Below are 18,743 nucleotides of genomic sequence, written 5' to 3'. Positions count from 1 at the left end.
TGCATCTGCTTATTTTGCTGTCCTTGAAGGCATGTATATCCTTCCCTTACTGCTATAGTTCTAGAATGAGCTGCAGTTTGTTTCTACTTTCACTGCTTTTTATTCTTCAGTGCACAATTTTGCTTTTGTTCTCTATACTCTAGTGAAACACTATTTATCCTCAGCTTTTGACATAGTCTTTCTTCCTTTGAATTCTCATGAATTCTAGGACAGAATGTATTCTTTTTGACTACACTTTTTGCTCCTACTTCTTTCTCTGTACCCTTTCTGCTCAACTCCAAAAATTTCTACTTTCACCTTGTTTATCATTCTACCCATTTTTCCCTGAAACAACTTACCCACACACATAGGTGTATGCTAATGACTCCAAAATTCTGTGTTCAGATTCTCCTGAATTCCTTATCTGCATTTCAAGTACCCAAAAGACATTCTCATTTAAATGCCCACTGGCATCATGTACTAAGAGATGGTACTTATTACAACAGAGTAGCATACAGAAAATTTCAGTGGTTTAATGAAAAAGTACTTTTCTTGCTCAGATAAAGTCTAGTTGGTGGTGGCAGGGGCAGTGTGATACAGAGGCAAAGGTGTGGTTCTGAGACATGTTTTTGAACATTCTATCATTTCTATTATGTGTCTTCCAAGGTCATCTAGTCAGCAGATGGGAACAGTTCACTGGAAGATGTGGAAGGTTTTTATGCACCAGTTCTAGAAGTGGTAAAGTTCACTTTTACCCATATTCCACAGAATTCAGTCACATGGTCCAATGCAGATGCAAAGGGGGCTGGGAACAATAGTCCATGGCTGCACAGCTACATCATAGGAACATTTACCCTATATAAGGGCAATGCAAATTTTTGTAGACAGTTAACATTCTCTGCCTCAGAAGTCATGGGTGACTACTGTAGAAATAAACTTTTGTTTCTTGTTAGTTGAATACGGACTGACAAATACGGAAGTGGAGATTATTATGGTGCTTCTCTTTCTGGAAGCACGAGGATGGTGTACAAGTGCTAATTTAATGTTCACAGAACCAAAACTTGGCTGTTAAGGGAAAGAAAGAGCTTGGGAAACAACTGCCCCATCTGCCTTCTAAATTTCCCTTAATCTAAACTTTAACAAAATGTTGCATGTTTCTCTTTAATTCATCATTTTTTCCTCTTTAAATTTATAAAGTTAGTTTTATAGCAATACAAGTAACAGATTAATGTTTCTAAGATTCGGTTAATCATTTTATTCTCTGTGTTAAGGCATTCAGCAATTTTCCCAATTTTTCTAAGATAAAGTACAAGAGCCTATTACCTCAGAAAAGCCTTACCATAGGACTCCAGCCAACTTTAACTGCCTCTCACTGAACTTGTTTGTCAGCCATCAATTCAGCATCACTCTAGCCTCACTAATGTCTGAAGAAGCTGGAAACAAAGAGAATGCTGGGAATATTCTTCCCCATGTGGTGTTGAATTAGAATCTACCATTGACTGGTGTCACACAAGATTTGGAAGGTAAATATAAAAAGAGAGCATTATTTCTCAAATATGCAAGCAGACGTTTGGGTAGCCATGAGACTTGAAGCATGTTCTGAGTGGGCTCTTGAGAACCATTCCATAGATACTCTGCATAAGATAGTCTTTATCTCCCTAAGGTCTTCCAATATGAGTATAAACTTCTAATTCCCTGAATTAAACATTTCAAACTTGCAATATAGGGAGTGGCTGAGGTTTTCCTGAACAAACCTTGACAGGCATACCTGTGCAAGTGGTCACTCATCCCTTAGGCTCCAAACCAAAATTCTTGTCAGCACCAAAATCCAATTCATTGATTTGATATGTGCTACTCTTTGTGCATGGCCTGCCTTTTTGCTGATGTTTTGCTTGATAAGCCCCTGTTCATCTATCAGATTCAAATACCATCTTCTAATTGAGGCTTCTCTCGGTTATTGACACAATCTCTTTGGGAAGAACAAAACATCTTGCTGATACCTCTTACATGGTATTTTTAACATTGTTTATATGTCCTCATTTTGTTGAAAGGAAATTATGTTTTATTATACTTTGTGGCCTCAGTTGAAAACACTGTTATAGACATTCAATAATGTGTGAAATGTTACAGTTTGAAATAAAATGCCATCAATATAAAGCACATTTTTTTTCATAGCACACTCTTGAAAGCATACTCAACACACTTCTGTGTGTTGCCCTATCCCAGGAATTTCCAGTCAGCTACTTAAAAGAAAGACAGAAAAACATTAATCTGATTAGCCTTCTGCTTGGGTTTTAGGTTCCACGAGAAACTTTATCCAGATCAAATATAGTAAACAAAAGTTACTACAACCACACATTCAATTGATTCATTCAGTAAATACAGCATTTTCTGGCTATTGACTTGGCCAGGGATGTCCTGGGCACTTGAGCAGACTGATGACGCAAGATGAACATGTTCCTTCCCCTCCTGGAGCTTATAGTTAGGGCTTTGGTTGAGGAGGGAGGAGAAAACAAATAAAAAATTAACATGTAGTACAGTATAAGAGTATGTGCTATGAAGAAAGAGCAGAGCAATAGGACAGAAGAGTGCTGGTGGCAGCAGATGGAACACACTCTTCCACTGTGATGAGCAGCCCTTTGTGGCTAGTTCGGAAAGTGAGGGAATAAACCATGAACTCTTCTATGGAAAGAGCATTCCAAACAAACAGACTAGGAAGGCCCTGGGGCAGTGGAACCTAGAGTGTTCACAGAACAGCAAGAAGGTCAGTGTGGCTCCATCTGGAGGTAGGAGGTGAACTGGAGAGGTGGGCAGGGGCCAGATCAATTAAACTTGCAACTGGAGTCAAGAGTTGAGCAAGGCTTAAATTACTAAGACACCTGTGACAGGACTTTAATTAAGGCCATGCTCAGTGTTCCTTACTCCTCCTGAGGAGTGAAAATAAATTAGCCAATCTAGAACAAGTGAAAAACAAGATAGTTACTCCTGGTGTCAATTGTTCTATTTGTTATGCTATCTATTTTCTTAAAGAAATTATCTTTTTAAAAAATCTCATTTATCCCGAAGGACTCTGCATAAACTGAAGTTAAATGAATGTGAGTGCTTTTATAAAGCTGGGGGAAATACTTCTCAGCCTAAAAGTCCCATTAGTACTGGTTTATAGCAGAAAACTTCTCAAGCAACTATATTCATTCTGTTTGCATCAGAGTTAATAGGACATTCCATTAAGTTAAAAAACGATTAGCATTTATCCCTTTAACTGTTTCTCTTGCACTCTCTCCATGCTTCCTGAAGTATCTATATAATGAAAATGATTCCATTTTATTTAATTTCATATATTTCTTTGACTGAAAATGAAAGCCAATTAAAAAAATCCTTGACATTTATTGCATCAGTGTGGCAGACACTGTACTGAGAGGTTTACATGCATCATCTCACTAAACTCACAATAACCCTATGAGATAAACGCTATGATTATTCCACAATATCACATGTCAGAAAAGGAACCGAGGTTTAGGGATTCAATATGTTGCCAAAGTCACACAACCAGTATTTAACAGAACTGGGTATCTCACGGGCTATCCAACTGCCTCTGTGATGGTGATTAACTTCAAAATATGATAAAAGTTTTGCCTATTAGAGGATGAAGGAAAGTGGCATCATTATTCAGGAGTTCCCGTACATTAATGAAATATATATTGGAAAGAGGTAACTTACTAACTGTATTGCTATATAACATAAGCTCTGGCCAAGAACCTATCATTACAAAGTTTGGGTGCTTCTGTGTATAAAACATTTCATGGGTTTTTAGAAGTGGGAAAGTCTTTCTACTTCATACCAAATTACAAGACTCTTTATAAGTAAAACAAATTGCTCATATACCAAAAATGAAATTAATAATAGGATGTAATTCAGACAAGTGATAAACTACTCTGGTACTCAGGTCAAATCTTAACAGGACAGTGACTACCTAGCCAACATTAAAAGGCACAGCCACTTTCAAGAGTGAAAACATGAACAACAAGCACTGCCTTGGAGAGGATAAAGAGACCTACATCGAAAGCAAACCTAGACCATTCTTTGCCAGGAATGAAAATTAAGCTGTAACTCACAAGTAAACTTGCTAGAAAAAAAAATTTCAATATTTGAATGACACTACAAATTCCCACTGACCTATTTCAAGTAAACTATCACTACTTCCTAGTAATATTTTTATCTAGCAGACTATGGAGAGCAGCTGTTCTCTTTTCTTGGTAAGCCTTGAAATAAAACAATCTCCTCTGCAAATTCAGTGCCATAATCAGGACTGCAGCTTCACTGAGTCTGGAGGTCTTCTGGAACTTGCCTTAGCATCTGCCCTCATCCCAAATTGTGGAGAGGTATAGTCCTTCTGCTGGTTAAGACCCTGGGGCCACAGCATAAACACCCTTCAAAAAGGTGATATCAAGATTCCAGATAAACATGTGCTGTAAAAATTTTCCACCAGATCTGCACTAAAAGAAAGTTTAAGGGAAATTTTTGGATACAGGAAAATTATACCAGATGGAGACTTCAAATCTACACAAAGGAATGAAGATCACCAAAATAGTACATAAGAGTAAATAAAATAAAAAACTGTACTCATTTTTAAGACACTTAAAAGAATATTGGTCCTGTGCTCCTCGCTGTTCCACATACAGCCATATGTTGTCATGCAATGCCAGCCTCATCCCTGAGACACATGGCAGTTAAGGTCAGAATAAACATATTTGTCCATGTTGGGTGCCTACCTAGACACTAGAGCTGCTTTTAACTCCAACAGAGGAGACTGTCATCATTAATGACTCCTTCTTTGCCTAAACTACATGGTCTAGGTGTTCCAGTGTTATTTCACACATGGTAACTTCAGTGGCACAGTCAAGACTGAGAATGAGAAGCTTGTCAACAATGGGAAGGCCATCTGTCTTTCAGAAGCAAGATGCTGCCAACAACAAATGGAATGATGCTAGTGCTGAATAAATTGTGGAATCCACTGGATGTAGGGCTCACTTGAAAGACAGAGCCAAAAAGTGTCATCATTTCTGTCCCTTCTTCTAATGTCTGCATATTTATGATGATCTCATCCTCAACAGTTTCCATCCCAGACTCCCTGAACCATGCGAAATAAAATGACAACTTTCTCAAGATTATCAGCGACACCTCCTGTACCAACCATTGCTTTGCCTCCTGGAAAAAAGTCATCTAGGATCATAGCATCATGGAGGGACCAGAGTCACTGACATTCAGACTGCAGATAGCCCATCTGGGAAACTGGCATGACAGTGTGGGGCTGCCCAGAACACAATCCCTCTATCTATGGAGCTGCCAAGGTTGTAGGTAAGATTGTTCCTAAGTTGAATGGGAAATTTATTGGCAGGGCTTTGTGTCCCAACCCACAATGTGTTGGTTATGGATCTGACCTACCATTTGGAGAAAGCTCCAAGTATGATGACATCAAGAAGGTGATAAAACAGGTGTCAGAGGGCCCTCTCAGGTGAATCCTGGGCTACACTAAGAACTAAGATATCTCCTGTGACTTTAACAATGACAACTACTCTTCAACCTTTGATGCTAAAGGTAGAATGCCCTCAAAATAACCACTTTATCAAACTTATCTGACATTAATATGATGATAAATTTGATTACAGAAACACGGTGGTGTATCATATGATCTGCATAGCCTCTAAAGAGTAAAAGTCCCTGAACAACCATTCTTAGTTATAGCATGAGAAGAAGAGAGACAACTTCTGCTGCAAGGGAATCCTTGCCCCAACTCAATCTCCTAACACACTGAGAATCTTCCATCCTCAATATTATTTCCATCCCATACTCCTTAAATAAGGGGAGCAGCTTAGAGAGCCCTATATTGTTATATGCCATCAGTATATGACATCAACAAAAAAGTTAATTTAAAGCAAAAATAAAAACAATATGCTGGGATTAGTAAGTTTTACGGTAGAGTTTGTAAATGTATGATGCAGACAACACAAAGAATAGAAGGGAGGAATGGCAGAATACTGTCATAAAGTAAAAAGAGATGTAATATTTGAAAGCAAACTGTGATAACTTATATAACATATATAAACACTAGACACAGAGCAATCACTAAAAAAATAGAGATGTAGATGATAAGTTGAGTTGAAATAAAACAATATTCAGTAATACTCAACCAAAAAGATAATAGGAAAAGAAGAAAACAAAACAAAACCCTGAAACAAGTAGAAAACATAGAGCAAGATCATAGATTTAAACCAGTAACACTGATAGTTACAATAAAGATAAGTGGGCAGATAATTATAATAAAAAGTAATGGATAGATTTTTTTAAAAAGGATGGGGAAAAGATATATTAAGCAATCAATCATTAAGTATAAGAGACTTGGAATAGCCCTATTAATATCACACAACATAGACTTCAGAACAAGGAATATCATTAAGGAGATAAAAACAGACCTTTCATGTTGATAAAGGGGTAAATCATTAGCAAGACATAATAATCCTCAATGGACACACAGCCAAGAACAGAGTTAAAAAATAAATAAATAAAATAACAGAACTGATAGGAGAAACAGAAAAGCTTGCAATTACAGTTGGGAAATTATAAAATTTCTCTCTCAGTAATTCATAAGAAACTAGATAGAAGATCACTAAGGATACAAACAACTTACACAACATTCTCAGTGAACTAGATCTAATCAGTAGTTATCAAACCCTTTAACCAACAATAGCAGAATATATATTGGCACTGGAAAAGTTAATGCCAATAAACCAAGTAGACTTCAGATATAAAGTAAGTCTCAATTTTCTTGATAGAGTCAAATTTTATACTCAGCAACAACAGCTAACATTTTTGGTTGTGATAAGTATATATAACAAAGTTTACCATTTTAACCATTTTTAAGTGTGCAGGTCAGTGTACATTCACATTACTAAAATTTTAATATTAAAATAAATCAAAATTATGTTCTCTGACAATAAGGGATTTAAATAAGACATCAATAACAAAAAGATAGCCAGAATGTCCCCCAATATGGAGAAATTAAACAAAATATGTCTAAATAAGCCACAGGTGAAAGAAGAGATTACAAGAGAATTTAGAAAATATTTTGAACTAAAAAAATGAAAGTATAACTTACCAAAACTTTAGTTGCAGCTAAAGTAGTGTTTAGAGGGGAATCTATAGCTTTAAATGCTTATATAAGATAAGAAGACCTAATATCTATAACCAGAGCTTCTGCTAAGGAAGTGAGAAAAAAGGAAAATTAAATCCAATGAGGTAGGAAGAAGAAAAAAATAAAGCTAAGAGTGAGAATTAGTAACACAGAAAATGAACCCAAAATAGAGAAACTGATGAAAGATTTGAAAGGATCAATTAAATTCATCTTCCTAGGCCAATCAAAAAAAAAAAGATATAAATTACCACTATTTTGCAAAATAAATAAGGAATATCACTGTAGAAGCTACTGATGTTAGAAGGGATTATAAAGGAATATTATGAACAATCTTACCCAGTAAATTTGATAACATAAATGAAATGAGAAAATTATTTGGAAGACACAAATTATTAAGCCTTACTCAAAAATAAATAATAAAATTAAGTATATACTTGGGTTATTTATGAAAATAGAGTTTGTAATTTAAAATCTTCCTACAAAGAGAATTCCAGTTCCAAAAAATCCTAATTTCATTTAGATCATTAGGTGAGCAGATCAAATCCAGCAATGTCAAAATATACCACAACCAAGGATAACTTATCCAAGAATGTAAGGTTGATTAAACATTTAAACATAAATATAATGTATGAAGAGAAAAAGCATATGATCATCTGAACAGTTGCAGAAGTGACAAAATCCAATACCTATACATGACTTAAAAGAAAAAAAACCATCAGCAGATAGAAATAGGAAATTTACTCAACCCAACAAAAGGATACTTTGAAAAACCTATAGCAATTATCATACTTAGAAAATCTAAATGCTTTCCCCATGATACTAAAACAAGACAAATATCGCCCCTCTCACCACTTCAATTCAATGTTATATTGTAAGTTCTAGTAAGAATAAAAACCTAAGATATATAGCTGTCTACATGACACAATCATCTATGGAGAAAGTTCTGAGGAATCACCTAAAAAGCTAATAAATGATATTACCAAGAATTTAGGGTGTAAGGTCAAAATATATAAATCAACTATATTTCTGTATGCTAGCAATGAACAATTGGCAATTTTTAAAATTTATGTTAAAAATATGAAATACATATGTAAATATATACCATTCAAAAATATGAAATAATCTTGGGAAAATATGCCAAAAAATATATAAGACCTGTACACAGAAAACTATAGAAGATCTCTCAGAGAAATAAAAGAAGACCTACACAATGGGAGATAAAAATTGTTAGCTGAATAGAAGACTCAAGATTGTTAAATTGTCAGTTCTACCCAGTCAAAATCCCAGAAGGTTAGTCAGTCTATAGGTAATCTGAAAATTTTTATGAAAATGTAAAGAAATAACAATGGCCAAGCAATTTTGGGAAACAAAGATAGAATATAAAACTCAGATATAGACTCATACATACATAGTGAATTAATTTTCAATATAGGTAACAAGGTAATTAAATGGGGAAAAAAAGTATTTTCAAAAATGGTGCCAAAACACCTAAATATCCATATGGAAACAATTGAAATAACTGTCACTGACACCCATACACAAATAACTCAAAATGGCTTATCAGTCTAGCTGTGAAATTTCCAGGAAAAAAAAAAACAGGCAGAAATCTTTGCAAGCTTGGAGAAAGCAGAGATTTCTTAATAGGACACAAGCATGAATGAACTACAATAAAATTCTGATATACTGACTTCATTTAAAATAAAAACTCTTCAATAAATACTGTTAAGAAATGAAAGGACAAGCTAGTCAGATAATACATATATTTGACAAGAAACTTATATGTAGAATATTTAAAGAGCTCTTAAATTTAAAAATAAGAACACATATATAGATACACAATTTAAAATGCCCAAAAGGTTTAAATATACACTTTACGAAAGAAGATATACAAACGGCCAATAAGCACTTTTACGAAAAGACGCTTAATACTAAGCTGACTACATAGACTAGAAAGACTAAATTTAAAAGACAATACCAAGTGATAAGGAAGGTGCAGAACAACTGGAATTCTACACTGTTGGTAGGAACATAAAATGGTACACCTACTTGGGAAAACAGTTTGAGAGTTTTGTAAAAAGTTAAACATAAGCCGATCATGTGACCCCAAAATTCCAGTCTTCGGTACTTATCTAGCAGAAATGACAATATATGTCCACAAAGAGCTGTTCCTGAATGTCCATAAGCAGCTTTATTCTCACAGTTTCCAAAGCCTAGAAAGAACCAAAATGTCTAATCACAGGTAAATAAACAGATTGCAGTATACACATACAATGGAGTATAAGTCTGCAGCAAAAAATAAAAATAAAAATAAACTACGGATATAATAACAACATAGATGAAAATATGCTGAGCAAAAGATAACACAGAAGATGGCATATACTTTAATCCCATTTATGTAAAATTCTAGAAAAGGCAATGATATTTTACTGTGAGGTATTTCACTGGTTGCCTGGGACAGGAGTAAGAGGAACTACTGGAGGGATACATGGGTACTTTTTGGGAGATGATGGAAGTGTTCAGTGTCTTGATTTTGGTGGTATGCATGAGTTATACATTTGTTAAAACTTATTATACTAAACAATTAAAATGGTCCATTTTATTGCATGTAAATTATACTTCAGTAAAAGGTGAAGGGGATAAAAAAAACAGTCAGGAGGCCTTTCTCCAACCTTGTGATCATCTAATCCCCTCTTCTCACTTTAGTTCCCAGAAAACTCCTATCTTTCCTCCCATGTTCCTGGTATTTACCATTTGACCTTATTCTCTTAAGAAGGCACTCCTTGCCTCTCACATTCCCAGGTATGGTGATGATCTTACCATCACCACAAACCCTGACCCCAGATCACTCTGGAAAGTACAAATATAGACTTTTCAACTTTGCCCTAATTCTCAAATAGACTAGAGCACTTTTCATTTTCCTATTTTTGTTTTGTTTCCCATTTTTATTAGACTTAACTATAAGAAAAGAGAAGTAGTGATGATAGCCAAAAATGTAGAATATTATGTAGTTATCAAATTTTTCACAGAGTACTGAAATATGCTATCCACCCTAAGGTTTATTGTAAATGATCTAAGTAATAAGCAAGATGCTAAATATTTACCTTTGGAATCAGTCCAGTGCTGAGTGCCCTGGATGTTAGGACAAGTTAGTAGATATTGGTCTTTCTGTGTATCTGGTATGTTCTGCTTTGTCTGGTAAATTCTTATTCCCTCAAATATCAGGATGTAGTAAAGGTTTTAAATTAAAGAAATTTAAAAGGTTAACTGAAGTTAAACATCAGTTCCGGCACTTATGTATATGAACCACAGGCAAGTAGCTTTAGATATAATATGGCTGGGCTGCCTCCTTAGAGATGAGCAAATTTACCTTTCATGGTTGCCAGAATTTCAGATTGTCCATTACGTCCTTCTTGTCATCTCCTACTCTTTTATCCATTGCAGGATTCCATGTCTTCATACTGGAAGTCCTAGCATACATAAATCTTGGCATCATAGTATACTGCATGCATCTAATAGAGAAGCTTGCAACTAGGCAGTAGATTTAGAACTGATACACTGGAAGAAATGAATGACTTAAAATTTCTAAATAGATAGGTAAATGATGGAAGCAAAATTTAATAACATTACTTTCCAGAGATCAGAATTTTCCAAGAAGCACTCGATTTGGTAAGGTTCTTAAATATATATTTTCATATATTATGTTTTTAGAAAAGGGGAATGAAGAAAAAAGAAAAAAAACAAATATACTTATCGCTGCCATATGTTTCTTTCTGAGGAATAACAATAAGCATACAAGCTCCTACTTGAAAATCTTCAGTGCTTCCCCATTTCCTAGAAATCAAAGCCTAAACTCAAGCATCTGACATTCAAGACTTTTCATATTCTCACCTAAGCCTACTTTCATCTATGTGTCTTATGCTGCATTAAAATTAAAATACTCATTGTTTCTCATAAACATCCTATGCTTTTCCATCTCTGACATTTTGCTCATGGATCTGATCTTCTAGAGTGTCTTTTCTTCCATCAAAACTCATAATGTAAATCCTTCCTTCCAATCCAATGTCACCGCCTCCATGAATCTGACTTCCCACCACCTCCTAAATTAGAAGTTTGTACTTTTCCCTCAGAATCCCTACAACCCTTTGTACATTCCCTGCTCTAATATCCAAGAATCTCTGCTTCTTGTGAATATCTTCCTAGTTCTCATGGGAATAATAATTGATGGATGAATGAAGATTCTATGGTTCTTTGAAACCGGCACTTGTACTGAGAACTTTCTAATGTCAAATCCTTATGGATTAACATGTGTCACTTGTAGTCTACATAAGAGAATTGTTATTCTATGTAAGAGAATCACGTATTTTCTTTTTGAATTTAAGCTCCTCATTACCATCTAGTCTGTTGATCATTGTTTATAAAGAAATAGAAAGTATATACATTTATGCATATTATTCACAGTTGAAATTCTTCTTCCATATTACTTTCAAGTGTGTGAAATAATGGATGGTGCCAGCAGTCTTTTCTTTATAGGGATGCAAGCAACAGCCTATTTTATAGTTGGCAGCCATGACATGTACCCACATCGTCCATTACAGGGTACAACAACTTCAAAATTTATATGGTGTACTGATTAGTTTTGGTTACTATGGAAACAAACAACCATAAAATCTACATAGTTTGCAACGATGAACATGCATTTCTCATTCACAGGTTTGATAGTTGTTGCAACTCTGCTCAGCTCTGCTTATATACATATCTTCTTACTCTGGGACCCAGGCTGATGGAGAACTATTTCTGCTATTGTACAGATAAAGTCACGTGGTCAACCTTAACAATGACATGTGAAGTACATTTTGCCTAGTGGGAAGTACTGGCTGTCACATGGCAAAAGGAATGGATGTATATCTCTTGGGGGGAGGGGGTACATAATTGGGAACAATAATAAAAAAAACCACCATAAGTGTAACTAAGAGTGGCCCCATTCTGCAGAGCCAAACTATCGTCTCTCCTGCCACTCTTCTCAAGCCACCTATAGCTTTACATGGGGGAAAAAGAAATCACCACTCCTTTAATATATCTGCATAAGCAGTTAAGTTCATTCAACTCCAAAATGCAAGCTAAACACATATGGAAAGAGATAATAAGGCAGTTTCTGGAAAGAGAACTTGGGGTTGTGGCTTGCCTGCCATTCATCAGATGCCCAGAATCAGTTACACAGCAAATACTGGAGCCTGGATGGATGGCAAAAAAAAATCTGGGTGAATCAGGAAAAGAGCCTAAATACTCTTTCATTCTTCTGTTCTGAATGAAAAATATACACAATTTAAATGAAACAAAATTCCTCAGCTAGCTAAGTGTCAAATCCTTTGATAAGCCACTAATTGATATATTGAATTTACTACTTCTACCAAGTCTTCAAATCTTACTATACATGGCAACTGGTCATAGAGATAACCCAACTGTGACCTTCCTTAAACAGCCTATTGCAAACAGTCCCAGTTCTAGTCAATTCCTTTTTTGTAAACAAGAGAACTGAGGAGTCCTAAATTGTGAAAGAACAGTTCTAAAGCCCAGGCTTGGATGCAGATGAATAGCTTTGTAAAGGTGCACTCTAGACATGAAATAGCATAAAGGTAATTCTAGTACCTTTTTAAATATCCTCAATAGGGCCTCCTTCTAATTTGCTATAGAGAGATTCAGAACCTTGAAGGACTGGCCAAACAGGCTCAATGCTTTATGGAGAAAGTCATTGGAAAATATAAGCAAATGTCTGCCTAGACCAGGACCTTCTGCCATTTATACTAAGTAATCATTAAAATAAGAACTTTTATTGTGTTTATAGGCTAGTATCACAGAAATCACCATCCAAGGCAGGGGCTCTATCCCCAAGAAATAAGGTAAGGTAACAAATCTCAGTTTGTCAAAAAGTAAGGATAACCACTTTCCCTGTGTGGAAGCCAGTCTCCAAAACAGCTCCCAATGATTCCTGCCTCCTGCCATTCACACCCCTGTAAAATCTCCTCCTGCTTCATGCCAGAGTTGGTATGCATGACTGACTGAACACAGCAGCAGTGATAGAGTGCAATTTACATGATTAAGTTAAAAATCTTATAGCTTCTGCCTTGGGTCCTCTTGGGTCAGTCAATGGTCAATCTAGGGGAAGTCAGCTTCTGTGTTGTGAGCTACCATGTAGAGAGCACAATATGACAGGGAACTGAGAGAGGACTCTGGCCAACAATGCAAAAGCCTATCAGGAACTGAGACATGCTAGAAGCTGTGTGCATGAGATCAGAAGCAAACTCTACCCTACTCAAGCCTTAAGATAAGACTGTAGCCTTAGCCATCAGCCTGACAGCAGCTACACAACAGACCTTAAGCCAGAACCAGCCAGCTATGCCACTCCTAGATTCTAATGCTCAAAACCTGTTAAATCATGTCTGGTTTTTTCAAGCTGCTAGGTTTTAGAGTAATTTATGTAGCAGTACATAATTAATATACCTTCACTGTTAAAGTTGTGCCTGTTGAACCTTATTCTTCAAAGGACAAAGGAAAAAAAATGAACCTTTTTACTTTTTTACTTTCTGGCTTCTAATTTTTCTTTAGCATCAAATTAATATCAATATTTTATAATATACACCTTTGTAATTTCTGAGAGCATTAGAAATCTTGTATGTATATACATGAAAATACCAGGGTCAATATCTATCATTATAAAAGTTCCCTTTGTACAGTGGGAGGTTAAAATTCTGCTTCTAGTGATACATAATTCACCTTACTGGCAATTAGCCTTTAATATGAAATGATAAGACTGTGTTCTTTTTGCTTCTGTTAGACTAACACAACAGGCACCAAACTTTTTCATTTGTTTAACAATTGCAATAGAAAAAAATCTAGTGTAATATTTATGCCACCAGATGTTAATAATCAGGATTATTTTGATCTAATCACATTTGATAACTCTTTAAAGCAAAAAGTTCTTATTAAGATTATTTCATTGATATATAAAAGACAAAAACAGCTTGAAAGTAAAATGGAAAAGAAATCGCAAAATGAATACTTTAGTTGTTATTAAGATATACTAAAATTTCAGTTACAACTTGGTAAAATCTAACCCTTATGTTACAAAAATTTGAGAATTTAGCTTTATGTATACAATATAAGATAGTTTAAATATACTTTTCCTCTGGTTATACTGACTCAATTACCAGGTGTCAGATTTCATCAAATTGTTTGGTTAAGAGTTACGATACACCACGTGTGTGCACTTAGACATACTTGAGCACAGCCTTTATTATTATAAATTGGAGGAAGCAGAAGCTTTTAAAATTACAACTAATTGTCCACGGTTAGTAAATAGCAGAGGATTTACATACAACTTGTTTTGCTCTCGAAGCCCTTTTAACTACTGGGCTAGACTGTGGTCTTCTACTGGATAGCTGAGAATCTGCTTCTCCATTCTAATAAATCATTCTTTCATCTGAACTCCTAAAGCACTAAATACAGTTTATAGATTAGTGTAGAAAGAAGAGATTTTAAAAATCTGTGATTGAGCCCCAACTCTGCCATAAAATCCTGTCATATCTATGAATCATTAAAGTATCAATTTCCTTATTTATAAAGTAAGGTGGCTTAACAAAGTAATTTTTTCATTTTATTAGTCCATACAAGTATGTCTTACCTAATTAATTGTAAGGATCTTGAAATCTAGAGCTATATTTAATGTCTGCTTATTACCTACAAAAGTAGAAGCAGCTCAACAAATACTACAGACTGTCCATGAATTCTTAACTTACAAAGGAATAAAACACTAGCCTCCACATTAGTAGACTTTATCTATCACAAGTCCCCTTTTCTGTTTTTCTATTTCTTTCACCATAGGAATGCATCTTTTTCACTGATTTGTTGCTATATATAATATTAAGGTCTAAGAAACTTTTGTAATTTTCTACTAAATGTATGTATACTATTTAAGTGGAATTTTGGTTCCCAGGTGCTTAATGATTTTCATGATTATTTCTCTAATTTTGTGTCGAATCTGTTCTTAAAAAACTGTCAAAGCCAAATTCTGACTTCCAGAACCATCTATTATTTGACAGTTTACGAGACAAAATCATTAAATGCTTTCCTAAGCACAAAATAAACAATGTCATAAAATAAACTGCCAGTGTCAATCTGTAATATAATCTTATCAGAACAGGTAAGGTTAATTAAGAAGAAGCCCATCCTTCTAAATTCAAATAGGTTTAACATAATAAAGAATAGGTCAGTTCTAGGCATTTGACAAGAACATGAATCTATATAATAGTGACTGAATATTTGGCAATGATGTCAAAAAGTTAAGGTCACCAAACATGACAAAGATCAGTTGTAAGTTTCAAATGTAAATTATATATAACTGAAAAAGTGGAAAATTATTTTCATATGATTTTACAGGTACTTATTGATCTAAACCTTTCAAAGCCAAGTTCAAAGCATATTTCTCTGTCCATTGTTATGACATGAATTACTGAGTAATAACCAGTATTAAAGAAGGAAGATAAAAATGCCTGTCTTTATAGAAGGTCCTCAATGACTAATTTAAAAAATTTACCAAATATTTAATAATTTCAGTTACAAAAGTAACAATAGTTCTAAATGTTAAAAAGTAGTATTCACATTTAATATTTTTAATGAATATACAAGCTTACCAACCCACTTAAAAAAATCCTTCCAAATATCTGCAAAATAAACAATATTTTAATATGTCACATGACAGCTATTTTGCTAGGCATTTTACATGCATTATTTCATTTTAAATGTACAATAACCATATTAAGTATCATTATCTCCATCTAACTAACACAGTTGACACCTTTGACAAACTGATTTGTACTAGTTCTCTAAAATTGTTTCTATCTCTTAGCTATGCCTGAAATGCATTTTCCTCCATCAAACCTCATACTGTAGATCCTTCCTTTTTGAAGGTCTAATTCAAATGTCAATTCCCCCATGAATCTGACTTTCACCACCTCCTGACACCAGAAGTCTGCACTCTTTCCTCAGAATTCCCATAATCCTTTATATGTTTCTTCCTCCAAAATCTAAGAATTTGCCTCTTCCCACTAATAGCTTCCTAGTCCTCATGGGAATAATAATTGATGGATGAATGAATGAACGAAGATGCCATGGTTCCTCCAAATAGATACTTAACTAAGAACTTCCTAATGTCAATACTTATAATCCTGTAATTATTAACATGTATCACGTTTCTCTTTTTGAACTTATGCTAGATATTTATTAGAATTATGAAAAATCATACATGAAAAGTAACTAATACAGCCCTACAAAAAATTGCTCTATAGAATTTTCCTATAAAGCTTAAAAGCAAGCCTCAATTTTTCCTAATAAAGCTTAACAGCAAGTCTCAGAATGATGAATGACATACTCTAGAAAATTAACAACTTGAACAAATTCAACACTCTATTAACAATGATCATAAAATCAAGACACTCAGTAGTGTAAGCCCAGCAACATGGATCCTCCAATAAAAAAATCACTCACAATGCATATAAGAAAAATCAGTAAATAGGCACAGATCCCAAAATGAAAAAAAAAAAGACTGTAAAGCAGTGGTTCAAAATATATTGAAGGATTTAAAGTAAAATATACATATAATTAGTAAACAAATAGGCAATCTCAACAGAGAAATGAAAAGTATTCTATAGAACACATTTAGACAATTGGTAGAAAAGGATCATTAAACTTAAAAGGTGGGCACTAGAAACTACCCAAACAGAAGCATTGGAACTGTTAGAACTATCAGACAGAATTTTTTAAAAACAATGATTAATATATTAGTGCATCTACTGTAAAAGGTGGAAAACATGAACAAAGAGATGGGGAATTTCAGCAAACAAAAGAAATGTGAATTTTAAGAGTTGAGAGAAATGCTTTAAATAAAAGTCAATGGTAATAGTTTTGAAGAATGACTGAGAGATTCATCAATAGATATGACATGGTCAAGAAAAGAATCAATAAATCTGAAAATAAATCAATAGAAATAATCCAAGCTCAAACACAAAGGTAAAAGAGAATGAAAAACAAAAACAAAAGAGAGCATCAAAAATCAATAGGAAAATATAAAATAATCTAACATAAGCCTAACTGGAATCCCAGAAGAAGGAGTAAAGAGAAAAAGGGGCAGGGGAAAAAACACACACCCAGGCACATCAAATTCAAATAACTGAACATCAACAACAAGCAAAAACACTGAGGACATCCAGAGGGAAAAAAAGAAATTATATACAAAGAAACAAAAGTGAGAATTATAGTAGAAGTTTTGACAAAAACTATGCAGGTCAGTAGCAGAAAGAATGGAGTGGCAGAAAGAAAATAACTGCTCAGCCAGAAAAAAACACGTTTATCAAAAATAACTGTCAAAATAAAGGATATTTTTTCAGATTAAATAAACATTACCAATACACCTGAACTATAAGAAATAGTAAAGTTCTTCAGCAAGAAGAAATATGACATAAGACAAAAATTTAGATCTACAGAAAAAAATGAAAATTGACATGGTTAAAATAAAGATAAATATAAAATATATTATTTTCTTATTAACACTAAAAAGGATAACTGATTGTCTAAAGCAAAAGTCATCAAGCTTTTCCTTTAAGGATCAGGCAGTAAATATCTTTGGTTTTGAGAACCAAGGTTCCTATCCATAATTACTAAGCTATGTCCTTGTAGCATGAAAGTAGCCATTAGTTATACATAAATGAAGTTTTGGCCTAAGGATTGTATTTTCCAAGGCCTGAAAAATGGCAACAATATCAAAAAATTGAGGACAAACTGGAAATATACTGTTTTAAGTTTCTGACATTATACATCAAGTGGTATAATATTACTTAAGCGTAAACTATGATTAAAGACGTATATTGTAAACCATAGGGAAACCCTAAAAATTGGTATAAATTGTGTGCCAATAGTGAAGTTGAAATGGAATCAGAACAAATAATTCAAAAGTAGGCAGGAAAAGGAAAAGTGGTAGAGAAAAGTAAGTGGCACACAGAAAATAACTAGCAAGCTGGACAGATTTTAAGTAAACCACATAAACAGTTATGTTAAGGGTTAATGATATAACCATACTAATTAAAATATAGAGATGATCAAATCAAATAATAAAGCAAGATCCAAATGTATGCTGTCTACAAGAAACTCACCTTACATATAAAGACATAAATAGGAACAAAGGATGGGAAAAACACACAATGCAAATACAAATTGAAAGAAAGAAGATATCTCACCTGTGATGAAGGGGGATATTATATAATGATAAAGGTTAGTCACAAAGAAAAAATTACATAATGATAAAGGTTAGAGTCACAAAGAAGAAACAAAAATCCTAAACATATATGCAATTAGCAACAGAGCTTCAAAATACATGAAGTAAAAACTGATGGAACTAAATGGAAAAATAAAATTCCACAGCTATTGATGGAGATTTCAATGCAACTTTCTCAGCAAGTGATAGAAAAAAACAAACAGAAAACCACTAAGGATATTGAAGATTGAAATAACAATAGCAACTGATTTA

General features: G+C 34.1%; 1 protein-coding gene, 1 long non-coding RNA gene and 1 pseudogene across 3 annotated transcripts in view; 2 read left to right on the top strand and 1 right to left on the bottom strand.

Moving 5' to 3' along the window:
- The window catches only part of SAMSN1 (SAM domain, SH3 domain and nuclear localization signals 1), a 419,991-nt gene that overhangs the window by 238,634 nt on the left and 162,614 nt on the right, over nucleotides 1-18,743 (bottom strand). The window lies entirely within an intron of this gene.
- LOC130683620 (uncharacterized) overlaps nucleotides 1-18,743 on the top strand; it is a 145,508-nt gene that overhangs the window by 114,489 nt on the left and 12,276 nt on the right. The window lies entirely within an intron of this gene.
- On the top strand, nucleotides 747-5,910 carry LOC130683615 (glyceraldehyde-3-phosphate dehydrogenase-like; annotated as a pseudogene).

Source organism: Manis pentadactyla, chromosome 1, assembly GCF_030020395.1.
Source record: "Manis pentadactyla isolate mManPen7 chromosome 1, mManPen7.hap1, whole genome shotgun sequence".
NCBI classification, from domain to species: domain Eukaryota; kingdom Metazoa; phylum Chordata; class Mammalia; order Pholidota; family Manidae; genus Manis; species Manis pentadactyla.
The sequence above is the reverse complement of the archived record's forward strand: the minus strand, read 5'-3'. Positions and strand labels throughout refer to the sequence as shown.